Consider the following 16,730-nt stretch of genomic DNA (forward strand, 5'->3'; position numbering starts at 1 on the left):
ATGTAGTAATATTCCCAACGGTACGAACATTTAAAATTATCTCTATCAGCAGAGTATATTTACAGACATTTATTTTTCTTAAAACAACAAACTACACAGTTTAATTATATTTCAGAATGATACCTACGTACATTTTCCTCGAAGCTATTTTTATATTTTCAAAGTACCTTATGACAATCAATAAAATCCTGATGAAAGAAAACCTGGAAGTGATTTTATCGTAATGTATATCAAAAAAATGACCTAAATTATAATTGTATTATTTTAAATCAATAGTGGTTGACCTTGTTTCCCGTATTTGCGTCTGACTCTAGGCGTACAATGTAACGTTTAATTCATTTCATGCTCGGTCGACAGGCCAGACAATCATAATTACTTTGATTTACAATATTATCATGGATAACGGAATCGACGTTTCGTTTACCAATCGTAAGATAGAAAGCTCAAAATATTTTAATTACCTCAACTAGAATATAAAATAGAGTCGGAACTCCATAACAGGGAACGGTCTCAGCTTCATAGCGTATTAAGTAATAAACAGCCAATAAAGATCCGTCGGCCGGTCGGTCGGCGTCGGCGCAGCGGTAATTACCGACAATTAGAGCCCGTGTCCCGAGCTGTGCCCGCGCTGAGCCCGCGCCCCGTCGAGAACAACCTATTTATTGCATATGGGAAACAAAAAACCTTATACTCTCCAAAGTTCCAACTGCTCTGTTTTGGGACAAACATTTTGTTTGTTTATTGGTTTTTTTGCGGATGTTCTGTCTTATTTGGAGATGATAGAGCTTTTTGTAGAGTTTGTGAAGGTACAGCTGATTAATATTTTAATGAGTTGTGTACGTTGAATGAAAACAATGAAGGCTTTAGAGACCTTAGGCTTTTACTAGAAATAGAATGTAAATTAAATATAATATCTTAGTATTTAATGAAGAATGTAATGCTTACAGCTGATGATGGTAGCAAATTTATATCAAACGAAGTAAGTGTAGGTATATAGATGAAAATCTCTGTGTGTTTTGTAAGCAAGATATAAAAAAATACATTTTCAAAGTACGTTGGAAAAATAGATAAATTAAAACGTAAAAGCAGTAAAATTTCAAGACGAAAACAACGCTGAAACAAACGTTTATCGTAAGTAATAACGACGTGTTCGTGATACGATATTTCCATTTATTTACGCTATAACTTGAATGTAACTTTTTGTAGTTGAATACTGAAGCAAAATAATTACAGTTAAATACAGAAAAAGTGACATTTCTGGGAGATAAAAAGTAAATCACAGTGTGAGCAGCAAATAAATTATTTAGAATTCGAAAACCTCACGGAAGCAATTAACTAATAATAAAAATATTTTGTGTAATTTTTATGATGCATAAAACATTCAGAGATGTTTTGCTTTTTAAAACTTTTCTTTTTACATTGATTTTACAAGCTACAATTGCGACTTTTTTGTAAATTTTTAATTATCCAACATTTACTTAACTTGATAAATTTATTACCTAACGATATGGGAGCTAATTTAATGATAACTAAAACGTAAATAAATCAGTAATGGAAGGAAATAAAATTCCGTTCAACTGCACCTTAAAATATAAGCTTTTAGAGGAAAATTAAGATAATATGCTGGTGCCTGGTACATCATACATATATGTAAATATTTAATAAATTACCTTTACATTATCATTTTTTTAAATAGGTAAAAACACCGCTAAGTCATACCATTATTCCTTAAGTATCAAATGGATTTAAAAAGGGTCTCTCCATCAAATTTTAAAGTATATTGAAAACGGACAAAGCTGATTCAATCCAATATAGAATTGGAGGATCGAATGGATCATAACATTAAAAGCAAGACGATCGTACGAATATGGTTATAGCTAATAGTGGCGAGGCGTGAGGCGGGCGGCGCGGGGCGGGCGGGGGCGCGGGAGCGAGGGGGGGCGCCGGCGCGGGCGCATCGCAACTGTCAAATAACTCTCGCTCTAATAGGAGCGGCGAGCCTTGTGCCAACTATTAATCCCGTACGCTATTTACGTTAATGCCCTACGAACTCTTATTGACGTATAAACTTCGAATTTCTTTTTTTCTTAACAGCCGAAGGCGCCAGTTGCTCCTAAATATTAATAACGCTAGTTCTGTTCCTCGGTTTTAATTGCGTTCGGCTGGGAAGTAGTAAATTAGGCGGGCGCTTTAACGCGCATAGCGTTCTCAAACAAAATTGTAAACTAATTAAATGTTGTATAAGGTTGTATGTGAGCCGGCGCCGCTCGGCTGCTCAGCTCGGAACGAATCGCGGCGCACGGTGACGGCATGCCTCTGCGATATACGCACTACGCACCACAACCAGTGCTCAATCATTGATGCCAATACGACCGTTTTAGTCCTGTGGCCTATTTGTAAAAACATAAGATTAACTCGATGTCATATTTTAATCATCATCATCCACTGCTGGGACACGGTCCTCTCGTAAGGAATCAGGCCGTAATCCACTACGCTGGCCAAGATGGATTGCAGATTTTACACGTCGTCAAAATTTTTGATTGTCCGACATACCGGTTTCCTCACGATGTTCTCCTTCACGGTTTAAGCAGTGGTGATGCATTTAAACAAATCAATTAAAAAATCAATTAATATTTCCTGCACGCTCCCTTGGTTCCAAACTTCCAACTTTTCGATTTGGAGTCCGAGGTCTTCACCACTGCTTGTTAATTCAACCCACACCATATGTTAATCAAATGCTAAATGTGACGATTATTTGAATGTTTATATCGATCGATTGTTATAATAAAAACTAGGTTCGCCTTCCTTACAAACCTTTCGCTTTATTTTAGATTTTCAGTATATTTGCTTTGGTACCTAAATTTCATAGTTCAACTTCACTTTGCTCCATATAAAGGTATATTTTAAAGAATATTTCCTGGTTTTGAAAAATCATCAATTGCAGCATCATTGGCCGCAGGACAGATGCGTTTCACGTCACACGTCACACGTCGTTCACAATCTTTATACATAAAGCATTTTGGAACTTTAATATTGTCCTGTTGTTAAATTAATACCTCTCCTACATCTCTAGATATACTAACTGATGGAGACAGATGAGTAATGTTACAAGGTATTACGGTAACTGGTGGACTAATTTTCAAATATATGATCAAAACATACAATTTCTGTTTATCTTCACATCCACCCGAATAAAATGTTAAAAAATAATACCTAAATATTAGTAATATCCTGTAACTGCAGATATGACGTGAAGCATTCTTCTAAGATTCTATAATGTAGAAATCTCACAAATATTGAATGTGACGCGATATCGCCAGTTGGATCCATAAATTATTTCCAAAAGGAGTATATGACATACACCTTTGACTACCTTCGAACATTAAAATACTTACAATATTTATTTTTATAAAATCTGATTCTTGTAACATCATTAAAACGTAAACACCTCAAACATCATAATCTTAAAATATTTATGGCCACCATTAGCCGAGATGGCGGGTAATTAAAGTTGTTGCTAATAATGACGATATGGATCGCGAAATGCGAGCGCGCAGGTGTGAGGCGATCAGCGGCGCCTAGTGATGCGTTGACACTTATCGATAATATTGCCCTTTGAAGCACCTAAACTTACACCACCAAGTATCTAACTTATGTGTATATCGAACATGTAAAGTAAGCTGTTATAATAAGAGCAATTAATTTACTTCGATCTCAGTCGACAAATATTATAAATGCGAAAGTAACTCTGTCTGTCTGTCTGTTACTCAATCACGCCTTAACTACTGAACCAATTTGCATGAAATTTGGTATAGAGATATTTTGATACCCGAGAAAGGACATAGGCTACTTTTTACCCCGGAACATAGGATAGGTTTTATTACGGGAACGGGAACTATGCGGGGTTTTCTTTGACTGCGCGGGCGAAGCCGAGGGCGGAAAGCTAGTTCGTAATATGGATAACTCGATTATTCTTTATCAATTATTTATAGTTCTAATACGAGAAATTCATTATAATTAGTTTGTAATAAATAAATGCAGATAACGAATACGTTCATCACGTTGCATGTTACTCCGATCATTTAATTGAGGACTTACATGGGTTTCTTTCAAGAAATAAAAACCTAGACTCAACATTTTCCAAAAACCGTTCCACTCATAGGTCAAATTCATCTAACCTCTGAAAGCCTAGAACATATTCATCGACTAATCGATGTCGATAAACACTTCTCGTATCGGTGTCACTCGCCGCGGGGCGCCGCTCGTGCTTCCCCCCCTCCCCCTCCCCACCGCGCGCCATTTGTACATAAATACCACCCATTGTCTACGCAAACATACCTAAAGTATTGTTTGCTACAACCGGTCCAACGCCCCGCTGTTTCGTGATTCTTCTCAGAATAAGGGAATCCCGGCCCGGTGGTCGGTACGAGCGTTATAAAATTAATGATTGCTTTAATGTGCGCAGACACACGAGGCGATAATGCAGTTACACTACAGTACCTATCGACATGATTCATTGCGGCACACCACTATGCCGCTCTTTCAGGATATCCTTGAGATGGACAAACTCCTCAAACACTGTAAATATAGGGTAAGATATGTTTGAGTCTTGTTTTTGAACAAACAGCACGGTGGTATACATAACTAGGATTTGACTAAAGGGAAATCTTGAATTAGCAATACTTAGGTCAGAAGTTGCAGATATACCAGTCCACTTCATCGCTCTCATATCCATTGCTACAAGAACATTGCGCCTATAATGATGAGCAATTCTTTGCTATTTGCGAATCTTATTACAATTAGCCGTAACAGAAGATTTCTAGAGATTTGTAATTCTAGAGTAAATTATTATCGATATCATAGGGAAAATAGAAATAGTAACAGGAAAATAAAATAAACACATCGTTACATATTGACGTACGCATTTGAAGCCCGCCGACAACTGTGTTCAGAAGCCGCTGTATTTGTTCTTGCTTAGCCGAATTTTCAAAATAACAGCCATTATTTACACAAAATATTGTTTGATCAATGCTCAATGAGAGAAGATGGTCTGTATATGAATATGAATTTTACTTGACTGGAATAAAGACGTGTTTACTTTACAAAGTTGTGTTCATTTTAAAAACTGAAATAATTGACACAAGTGACTACCTATACTGTCTCACTGAGTACACACCTGTGGTAGCAGAGAAAATGTGACTCTGCCTTTAATAGGTAAGGTCGTTAATTGATTGGTCTACGTATGGAGATACGTTATTTTGAAACGAAATTTAGACGTAGTAATAAAGATGTCAGAAGGCCGTAGTTTGTGTTTCCCACTGACTTTTCGAGGCGCGACCTACATTCTTTGTTTCTAAATGATATGAAACTATTTACCTCAATTATACGGGCCTTTTGAACACATTGATGTGTTTATTTTTCTATTTTTTGTGTTGTAATAGTTTTGATTTGGGATATTTTTATGGGATCGATATTTTTTTGAAAAATCTCTCTTTGGAACTGCAAGCCGTCCGGCAAGTCTGCTAGGACTCGTTATCTAATGATTACAAATAAAGCGAGAAACAACATACCAACAAATATTTAACATAAACAATTAAAATACCAAACCACAATGCTTTATGAGCAGGAACAAACAATTATTATTTTCTTGGCAAGGCAACGGCCATAAATAATAGTAGGTAAGCGGAGTATAATACAAACATAGCTTTTAGATATCAATAACATACTTATACTGATACATGACGCTGTCAATAAACACCAATGGGCAATAATGAACTCGTTACAATGCGAATAGAAAAACCATAATTGAACGTCGAGCAAAACGCTTAAAGGCGGACTAAAAATACATAGTATGTGCGTCTTTTACAAAAAGTTTGTCGCCATTAATTACAGGATTACGATTGTCGATATATATGAAGCGCCGCAGCCTCACCGAGCCGATAAACATGAAAAACACGGCGAAGACACAAATTGATAAATTACTCGGAGGACACGCATAATCCTTCCAAATGATTCCCTATTGAGCGCATTTCTGACCGCTGCCTTGTTCGGGGGCTATTATAGCGCTATAAAACTTGCTCTGGTGTTATTTGGTAGAGGGGTTTTATGACTTGTCTTTACAAACTCGAGTGGAGCTTTGATTTGACTGTTTCAAATAGTAATTAGTACAGAAAGTGGCGATTTATGGCCGTTTTATGGTAGCGCACGCAAACATAAAGGCTGTGGATATAGGTCACTTTTATGTCGTAACTTTTTATTTCAAAACATATTAATTTTTATTAGATTTCAACAGTTCATTAAATGATGTCCCTACGGCAATTCTTTAACAGACTATTTTTAGATTTCATTATTTTACTAAAATTTGTTATGTATTTTTTCTATTATCCTTATTACCCAATACTAAACCATGATTAACCATTATTCCTTTTGCAAAACCAAAACAGGAATCGTTTTCAAAAATATCATACGACAATTTGTACCAATAAATTGTTGTTGTATTAATTCTTTGTTTGTCATTTGTTTTAAAATAAATCCGTGTGTTTAATAGCGCGTCAGTGGTGCTCGGCCCTAACTCCAGAAGTGTGGATCGGATGATATACGGCTTGCATTGTGTGCCTCCCATTTGTAAGTTACACCTTGTAGTTTGAACCTCTAATAATAATTCCGTAATGAAAAATGTTGGCCCCCTGATAAATGCCTGTTATGTATTATGGTAATGCGATGTAACGATCTTTTAGATCTCACCGAATTCGATGGCTATCCACGTGGTATCTACGAATTAAAAAATCTTTGTTATTACCAACATTATTAAAATAATGTAATATTAATCTGGGATATTACTTATAACAACAATGATAATTCAGTTTTTAAGAGGAACTTAATAACTTTAACGAATAGTTTTTATTCAATGCAGAGCAGTAATTTCTTAGGCACTAGACAATATCATCATCCTAAGTATTTAGGTACCTTATAAGAAGCAAGAACAAAAATGAGAAATGTAAAAAGAAACCGCAAACATGTAATAAAGTACCTATAATTCTAAACAAATCAAACTTTGATGTACTCGTAACGAGCATTGAACGGTATCAGACACGAAATATTGGATCGTTTCTCACAATACGCAACAATACTGGTTTCCTTATTAGCCTTATTATTGTGACTCCTGCGATGTGCCTTCAATAAACTTTGATGTTCAACACAATTAATAAAAATCATATCCAACCCTTTAGCCGTCACGAGGCGTGGGTGAAATATGTTTTCTTTGGAGTGAGGGTTTTTTGATCCTTTGTCTGTCTGTCACTAGCGAGTAGCGACCACTAAACGCATCTGTTTGGGTGGACCTCTAGTGATAGTGCCTTCGTGTTGTTAGTTCTAATATTTTTTACTTACACTTAAGGAGTTTTAAGTTATAGTTCAAATTCTTTGTGTTGTATTTTTTTTAAATATATTGAACATCGTTTTTTTTTCCTGAAAAATCTCCAACAAATATGATGCCCTTGTTGCAACCTAGGTATAATCGTCAAAGAAAATCCAGTTGCCAATAATCGAAAAATAACTACATTTCCAAAAAAAGAAACACAGTACATCTAGTGACTAGTCAAAATTAAATCTACCACTAAACTTATGCACAATTTTAAACGTTAAAATACTTCCAAACGTTTATTTATGAACCATATTTCGATGACGTTATACTGGTACATCACTAGGAGGCATAAATCAGCAGAGTTGCCAACAAAGCGCGAGCGTTAGGTCCATCCGTCTCTGACACAAGGAGTATAAACAGTTTGCCACGGGTGAACGATACGGGGCTATCAATTTTACTAAATTATGCTCTTGGTGTTAGGAAAAAATAAGAAGGAACAGCCAAGTTGTAGGGAAAAGAAGTAAATTTAAATTATAGTCGATGGCGCTAGGTTAAAGTAAGGTGAATTCAAAAATTACTTGAAATAACAATCATAAATATTATTTGTAGAAAAGCTACGAAAAATAATTAGTTGAAGAAACACGAAAATTGTTTAACATAGTTATTTTGTGCAAAAACGGATGATTAAGTTCTTGAAATGAAGTTTTAAATCCACATTTATATGAAATACTAGCGGTCCGCCCCTGCTTTGCCCGTGGTACATATTTATGTTTTCTCTACATAAGAACCATCCTGGTACTTCAAGGAATATAATAAAAAAATAATTATCGAAATCGGTCCACCCGTTCTCGAGTTATGCGCTTACCAACACATTTTGCGATTAATTTTTATATATAAGAAGATAATTCATATATGTACTTCTTAAAATCTAGACTTTCTCACGAGTCTTATTTTTATATTAATCTTATACATCATGTTTGATGATTCGTACCAACTTACAATGTGTAAAAGCCACGGTTTCACCGAAACAAAACGTTAATAATCAGATGTAAATCTGACTCTTTCCTGTTAAAATATGGCACTATAATTTTGTGGTGATATGATTTTTATATTTAGTTTTGCGTGGTAGTGAAGAAGTATTGTTACATTATGTAAAAATAAATATCTCTTAAGGACAGATATTAAATTGATGAAACCTTACTCATGCAAAATATTAATTAGGGCACATCTTTCAAGAATTTGAATTTTAATACATAATTTCAGTGCTGTTATAGTTTTTGGAATAGAAACAGACTTATTTGAGAATTATTTGCATGTTAGTAATATATTTATATTGTAACTTCTAACGTAAAATAAGATTGTATTTTATTCCAAATAAGTAGATGACTCAAATATTATTATGTTTTAAGTGAAGGTTTAAGTAACGTTAAAAAAAGGATATTTGATGAACAATCAATTTGAGTTCATCTCCACTCGAGTGAGGCTGTGGAACAAGCTAAGGAGAAAAATGTGGGTTCTTTATAGTTATTGACTACACATATTTTTTTATTTTTCTTTATTATAAACCAATAAATATACAATATTTAAGATATTATGAAGAATTTTTTTTAACATGTCCCCGATGATGCAAATAAGATCGTTGAATCCGATTTAAAGAAATACAACGCCTTATTAATCCGTTCAGTTAATGTCTAAACGTAGAATGCTCGATATAAACAAATTTAATTAAATTCTCTTAAATAAAGAAACCTATTTCACCTTGTACTCGTTGTTCCCAGTTCATTACCACGCTGCTCGATAGACGGCGCCTACGCATGTGACGCCGGAATTCATTACACAATTAATCTTTAATAAATTTTACGTTTAATATCAGAATTGAGACAAATTAGAGACTAAGCGGAAATTTTCAATTTTATATTTAAGATTAATTGAGTTCTCTCTCGGCTAAATTGCAATAAATACATATTAAAAGGCTGATATTAGAAAAATTCAAATAGGATTTTTACCGGTCTAAACTATTATAACAAAATTGATTAGAATAAAAAAAAGGCTCGTTGCCAGAGATCTTTTTGTTTGGAAATGTAAAGTTTGTTTTTCCATGCAACATAATAATATTTTAGTATAGTAAACATCATTAATTAATGTTGTACGGAACCCCAATCGGAACGGCTAGTCACGCGGCACAATGCGCCCGCGCTGCACTTTGTTTATTTATTATTATTTGTACCAACGATAACACAACTTTACACTTATAACCAAAATAATATAAAAAAACTATAACACCCAGCATATAACCTAAAAAAATTATAAAACATTTACTAAAATTTTCTGACGTTAATGATATTGTGTAATAATTTTAATTTATTGAGAAATATTTACTAAGTTTGGAAGTCCCTATCAAATGCCAAAGTTGTAAGAAACGATACTTTTCAAATTGTAAAAACACCTGCTCATGATCGGCGATATAGGTATATAATATTATGTTGAATCACTTATTAACATAAATATTCGGTTCTATTCTTGTTGTATTCAATCCGATATTACGATAAAACGTTACAAATATCGTAATGAGTCAATAATTAGCAGAAGTTCCAGTTGGGACTGAAAGGTGATAAGCCGAATACATATAACGATTTGATTTCGTTTTGCATGCGGTATGAGCGGTGTGTGCGTTGGGGATGGCTTGTGCGGCGGGCGCGGCGAGCGCGGCGCGGGGAACAAAGCGCAGAGGTCGCGACACCGACTTAACCCATCAGGATCAATACTCAAAGAAGACATTTGCGTTCGAAGAGTGATACATTCGTATCATTAATATCGCCTTTGAGCCGGTGGCAGCGCCGCAGGGCTCCGGCAACGCGTTAGCGGCAAAGCGGCCGCTGCCATAACTCTCCCGCTCGAATAACTTTGGGAATCGAATCGAATCGACGACAGGCGACACGCCATCGATTTATCGACTGCACCCGATAATCCGATTTCGTGTCCCACTCGCCTCCATTGCTTTTGGATTACCGATATCATTATGTTCGAACGTTACTCGCCGCACCGGAATATTCATGTCCCGATGAAATTATTACTATTGATACAATTTTATTTAAACACTAGCTTCCGCCCGCGACTCCGTCCGCGCGGATGTCAGTCTTCGCGTGGATGGTTTATTTCTCCATTTTGAGTAATTCTGACAATGACATCTTATAAATATCTATTGGACCCAAATACGGCTAGGCCTATAATAATACCCAACGTGTGTTCGCTGTTCTACAGAACAACGTCTATGGATAAAACTAAAAAATTAAGATTATTTTTTTCTACGTATTTTTCCAGGATAAAAAGTATCCTATTTTACGCCCAGGATAATAAGGTATAATTATACCAAGTTTCATCGAAATCGAACCGTTAGTTTTCACGTGATGTCTTCACATACAGACAGACAGACAGACAAAGTTTTTTTAATCACATATTTGGGTTTGGTATCGATCCAGTAACATCCCCTGCTATTAATTTTTTCAATATTTTCAATGTACAGAATTGACCCTTCTACAGATTTATTATATGTAATAGATTTCTTAAGGTTATTCTTAAATTAATTACATATCTCTATATGCCTTTAGTGCATTAATTTACATCGAAACGAATCGTCTAATTTTTTCTTTTATATATCTTTGAACAATTTCCAAACGTTGTGTTGCAGAAAAGTATTTCAAAATTCAGTCTGACTTGAATTATAATAGTAAAATGCGATTTAATAGCATAAAGTAGTCAATTCGTTATAAATATTCTCAGCAATATGAACAATATAACGGGCCGTATCAAACGATATTATTATTTAAATGCTTGTAAAATAACGCTACAGCTACGCTACGAGTATTAACTCGTTTCCCAGATCTTTTGAGGATTGCCGCTGAATTAATTTTCACATCGCATTGTTATAATTAGCTGAAAGGCTGAGAATCTCGTACGAAGCTCGCTCACCCGTTGATGTCTTTAACTTGCACTCTGCAGCGCGTAGCTTGCAATCTACTCAACGACTTTTTTGTAATAATATTAACTTAGAGTATCGCATCAAAAGATGTAATATTTAGTCATTGGAAAGAGTGATAAAGTATATTTTATTTTGAATAAATGTATAATATTAAGATAACGTGAATTATAAAATTCCAAGTGATTTCATATTATGAGCTACGTTTATTTGTGTTTTGTACCTTGCAACCTTTTACTAAAATATTTCAATTTAAAATACATTTTACAGTTCAAATAGCAAGACTATATTATGCTATTTGCAATATGTAGCTATATCAAAGCTATATTTTAAGAAACTTCTTCTGATCTATTCTTTAATTCATTTTCTGCTATGATTTTTGCTCTAGAGTTTTAATAACGTTATTTTTAAAGTGTGTTAATGTGGTTAATTTATTATAGTTGATGTATAAAAAGGCAGCTAAAAACAACAATATTGGGATTTTCATAGAGTAATTAATTGACAATTTATTTAATTTTTTTTTCACAATTTACTTACAAAGTTTAAACATATATTTTAATTTATCATATTATCATTAATGTCCTCATATAAATACCTAATTTATGTTATTGAATATAAAATGATTGAAAAATTTTACAAGTCAATCTTAAAATAAGTACATTCACCCAATGCCTAGGTAATTGAAATAATTTAAGATTTAGAAGGACATCCTGAATTTATTTATATAGTAAATGGCATTGAACCTGACCCTAGATGGATTTAGGCATTGCTAAATTGGAGACCTGCTGGGAATATCTCTGTACCGCTTGAACTTCAATATAATTTAAACGCTCATTTAATTTAGAATAAATGTTTTGCATTATAGTCTGTAGGTATTTGTATGGTTTTTATAAAAAAATTATTACCTATAACTAGATGGCACATATTTTTCTAATTTAGGTTTAAGAGGTCTAACCGACGGTTTAACCAATAATTCTTTGACGTTGATTTATAATTCCAATGCTTAAAAAACCTGCATTGTAACTGATACGCCAGTAGGCACTTTATAGTCTCCTTTTTCTACTTGAAATAAAAATTATGAGCATGAATTTAAATGTAGAGCAAACATTAAAAACACTATATTACAATACCCATACAGTACTACATTTAAAAGCTTTATTTGCGGTAAATAAACAAAATTATGTTCCATTCAGGTCCTTATAACATCTAACGTTTCTTATCGATACCGTTGTGTCTTGAAGAATTCCAATGAAATGTACTTAGACAGCTAAGTACCTATAATGATGAATTTAATGCCAAACGTGCGTTTTTCTATAAATCTCATCCCAATTTTCTATCAACGATAAAACTATGAATTATTAGAGTTTACTCACAACTAACTTAGAAATGCTCATGTCCTATAGCTTATAATGGTAGGTATTAGAAAATATTTTAGAACAAGTAATTTAGTTTTACAATTTTTCACTATAACTAAACACTTGATAGAATCAATCGGCAGTGCGGATATCTCACCGCTCATAAACTACAATGTTTGCGTCGTTATAAGCTGACCGCGGCTGCGCCCGCGCCGGCAACATGCCTTCTTCATCATACTTTGTAAATCAATGCTTGATTGACTTCATCTTAAATTGTATACATAATTTATTCTTTATGGATGTTCCCGCTTTGGATTTTGTTTGGAATTAATTTCGGTTTTCGGTCCAAATGTCGAAAGTTTATTAGTACATATATAAATATCGTTTTGTAGGTATTTGTCGACTTTTAATTTTGTTTATTTAGATGTTCAATCTAATGTTATAATTAGATAATATGTATCTTATAAAAAATAATAGGAAAATAACTCAGTGAACCTGTTGTTCTACTTAAGTATAAAATCCTTGTCTACAATTTATATTATTTAAATTGACAAAAGCTTTTGATTGTGTTGTGATTGATATCTTGATTTAAACATTTACCAACTACCACCATCTGACAGAACTTTCAATAATTTGCAATTTCAAGCTATAAAGTTGTAATTTTTCTAACAGCAATTAAGAGTTAATTAACGTGAAATGTTTGAGTGCGAGCGGAGCGCGAGCCGCGGCCCAATCCGCGTCAGATTTGAAATTCAAATGCGACTAAATTTAGCCCTCAGACCTGCCGACGGACGCAACTGCTTCGTGAGCAATACGACTGTATAGCCTATAGCCTCAGTCCGACTGGTTAACAACCCATACTACATCCCAAACATGTTTGGGTATTATAAATGCAGTTTTAAAAACAAATATGCAATGCATTAGCATGCTACACGCAGGATAGACATTTCCTTTTTAAAAGCTCAGTAGATAAAGCGATTTATTTTTACTTTTTCGCTTTTCTCAGTCTATTTTTATGTAGTGCTGTGTAACACTAGATAATTTAAAAATCTATCTATAATATTTCCGTACAATCAACAAATTGCAATTTATCGGGAACTACAGGGTATTTCCCTTAAAGTTCTAGGATCTATTTCTATGTCGGTCCCACACCTGAACATAGTTACCTATTTGTGGAGTTCTCGGACACGGATCTAGAACTCTTCCAATTTCCAGACTCTAAAAATAGTTTTCCACGAAGCTTCTTGTATAAATATTTCAAAATCAATATCGATAATTGATTTTACTCGTGAATAATATTCGCAGAATACATATAATTTTAATTATAGCTTTGAGACGCAAAAAACCTACATCTTTACGTTGGCGTCCACGAGTTCTATCAACTAGGTAACTCGGTCATTTGATTATTCTTCAAATATTGTACAATAAATTTCCAGTCATAACTTTGTTGAATTTGTCATTTTAATGTATATTTTGTTTGAATTCGTTTATTAACATTTAATTAAAAGTGTCTAGACATGCATAATTATAAAAAAGGTATAATAAAAGATATTTTTATGATATTTACCTATCAGGTAGGTAAGGGTATACCAGACGCCAAAAAGAGACAAAAATAAAAAATATCTTTTATTTTATTTTTGGCTCTTAACTATATAATATATTGAAGGTAGGGTACATAATATATCATAGTTACCTACGCACAACAGCGCATTTATAGTTTTGGGTCATTTCTATTCCTATTTATTAGGTACCTTTATTTCTCATAATTTATTTATTAAACCTGAAATAAATTGGATATTACGAATTTATTTCAGGTTGGATATTACGAAGAATAGAGGAAATAAAAGCAGTATTATAGTTCGTACCTACACCTACTTATTAGATCCTTTCTTTCCCATTGGATTAAATAGCAATACCTATAGTTTAAGTTTAAATAATATTTAAAATGGATTTTCAATATTACGTTACATCAATTTTCACATTGAAAGCTGGAGGTACAATAATTAGATTCTGATAAACGTTACGTTGTAAGTGCTGTTCTTTAGTAGGTACTGATTATGATTGGCCTAAAATTGATCGCGTGATCAGGTTTTAGGGATCAAACTTGAACCCTAAATTGCTATTTATGGTGTATTCCTGTGCCAAATCTAATTATTGCAAATGACAATTGTTTGCCATCCTAATAAGCACACGAATCATCGAATACAGAGTGCCAAAACTGTGCTTTTTGCGAATGCCATGGAATCTCCCATAAGACCTTACCTTCATGTCTGTGCGACAGGCGACACTAATCTTCTGGCACAAAACAAAAGCACACGCAGGTCTCATACACACATCGTACACTCGCGGTCGGGGCGACCACTCGCGGCAACTGTTAAGTCCAAACTAAGTTGGCGAGGCGGCGCCAAGCGGGCCCCCGTGCGGGCCTTCTGCGCGGGCCGGCCTGCCATTGGTCGGCCGCGGCGGGCGTGTCCGTCCGTATGTACGCACCGATGTGTCCGCTGCTGTAATCATACCGGGGACTCTGATGTGGATAAATCGAAATGGATCTCTATATTTTTTTTTGTATGCAGCGCGATTACGGTTATGGCCCCGCTATGGTCGCGTAAGTCTATAAGAAATAGTGTAATCGGTGGCAGCTTTTGTCGTGCTGTCATAATTTACTTCTGTGCCTTTTCGCTGTATAAGGAATTGTGGAATTTAGGACTTTACTAAATTATATTAAATTGAAATTGCGATTGTCGAAGTAAACAAAATGGTTTTCCAAAACCCAAACACCAGCTTTCCTAGATAATATAATTGACCTACCTTTAGCCTAAAACAAAATCCTATGTGAATAGCCGTTAAATTCCACCGAAAGATCATCTAAATTCTAAACCTTCTATGTCTTAATATGACGTGAAAACTTTAATATCTATTTAATATTCCGCAAATATGTTGAAACATGATCTATGTGAGCTTTGAAAAGCTCTAGGTAGTCTCTATAAAATTCCGTTGGCAAATATTTAATTCAATCATACCAATACGTCATTGGAAAATATTCGCTTAAATAGGTATCTAAAGAGAGCTAAAGCTATTACCTACTCTACATTTGCCGCTCTTATTAGGTACTTACTCTTTGGCGATCATTTTAGGACTTCTAAATTTCATAACACTATAAAAGACTGGAATAAACATAAAAACTTGAAAATTTTAATTGAATAACGGTTCAAAAACGTCATATTATATCATCGGCGAGTCAAACAGTCGAATGGAAACAGTACCTATAGTGTAGCAAAAGTTCGTAGAAACGCTCGTATGTAGATATGTCTCGTGTGTATACAGTATGCTCATTGCTCGTGTGTATACCTACAGTATTATTGTATAGGGCAACCCTCAATGTCTCACAACACTAGTGGTTTACTCGTGGTTCGTCAAATCCTGCAGCGACTTGCGCCAGCTGCAAGCTACAAGGAATGTTGTGTTCTTGTTTGTTTTTAAAGGAACTTGATTTGTTGGATTGGGGATGAAATAATATAAGGCGTATGTTTTCTATAATATTTATTGATGTTCAAAATGTATTCTATAAGTTTAATCTTATATATAAAATTCTCGTGTCACAATGTTAGTCTGCATACTCCTCCGAAACGGGTGGACCGATTCTCATGAAATTTTCTGTGCATATCGGGTAAGTCTGAGAATCGGCCAACATCTATTTTTCATATGTACCACGGGCGAAGCCGGGGCGGACCGCTAGTCTTATATATAAAATTGTCGTGTCACAATGTTAGTCTGCATACTCCTCCGAAACGGGTGGACCGATTCTCATGAAATTTTCTGTGCATATCGGGTAAGTCTGAGAATCGGCCAACATCTATTTTTCATATGTACCACGGGCGAAGCCGGGGCGGACCGCTAGTATGTATATAATGGTTTTAAAGATATCCGAAGGATTCAGTGTAATTTAATATTTAAAGGATGCCAATATTTAGCTAATTATTTGAATTCAAAGGTTATTTAATGTTTTATTAATAGGTATGAAAGCAACCCCACTTAG

At 34.5% G+C, this 16,730-nt stretch overlaps 1 protein-coding gene across 1 annotated transcript in view; it reads right to left on the minus strand.

Annotated features, from left to right (window-relative positions):
• Window positions 1-2,028: 2,028 nt before the first annotated feature.
• LOC149491559 (uncharacterized) overlaps window positions 2,029-16,730 on the minus strand; it is a 118,297-nt gene continuing 103,595 nt past the window's right edge. Inside the window, exon 2 of the mRNA XM_089700368.1 lies at window positions 2,029-2,043. The gene's annotated coding sequence lies outside the window, so the exon portion shown is untranslated. The remainder of the gene's footprint in view (window positions 2,044-16,730) is intronic.

This window comes from Colias philodice, chromosome 1 (genome assembly GCF_061535455.1).
Source record: "Colias philodice isolate Cphi_HAF_F1 chromosome 1, ilColPhil1 Martin Lab GWU primary, whole genome shotgun sequence".
Classification (NCBI taxonomy): domain Eukaryota; kingdom Metazoa; phylum Arthropoda; class Insecta; order Lepidoptera; family Pieridae; genus Colias; species Colias philodice.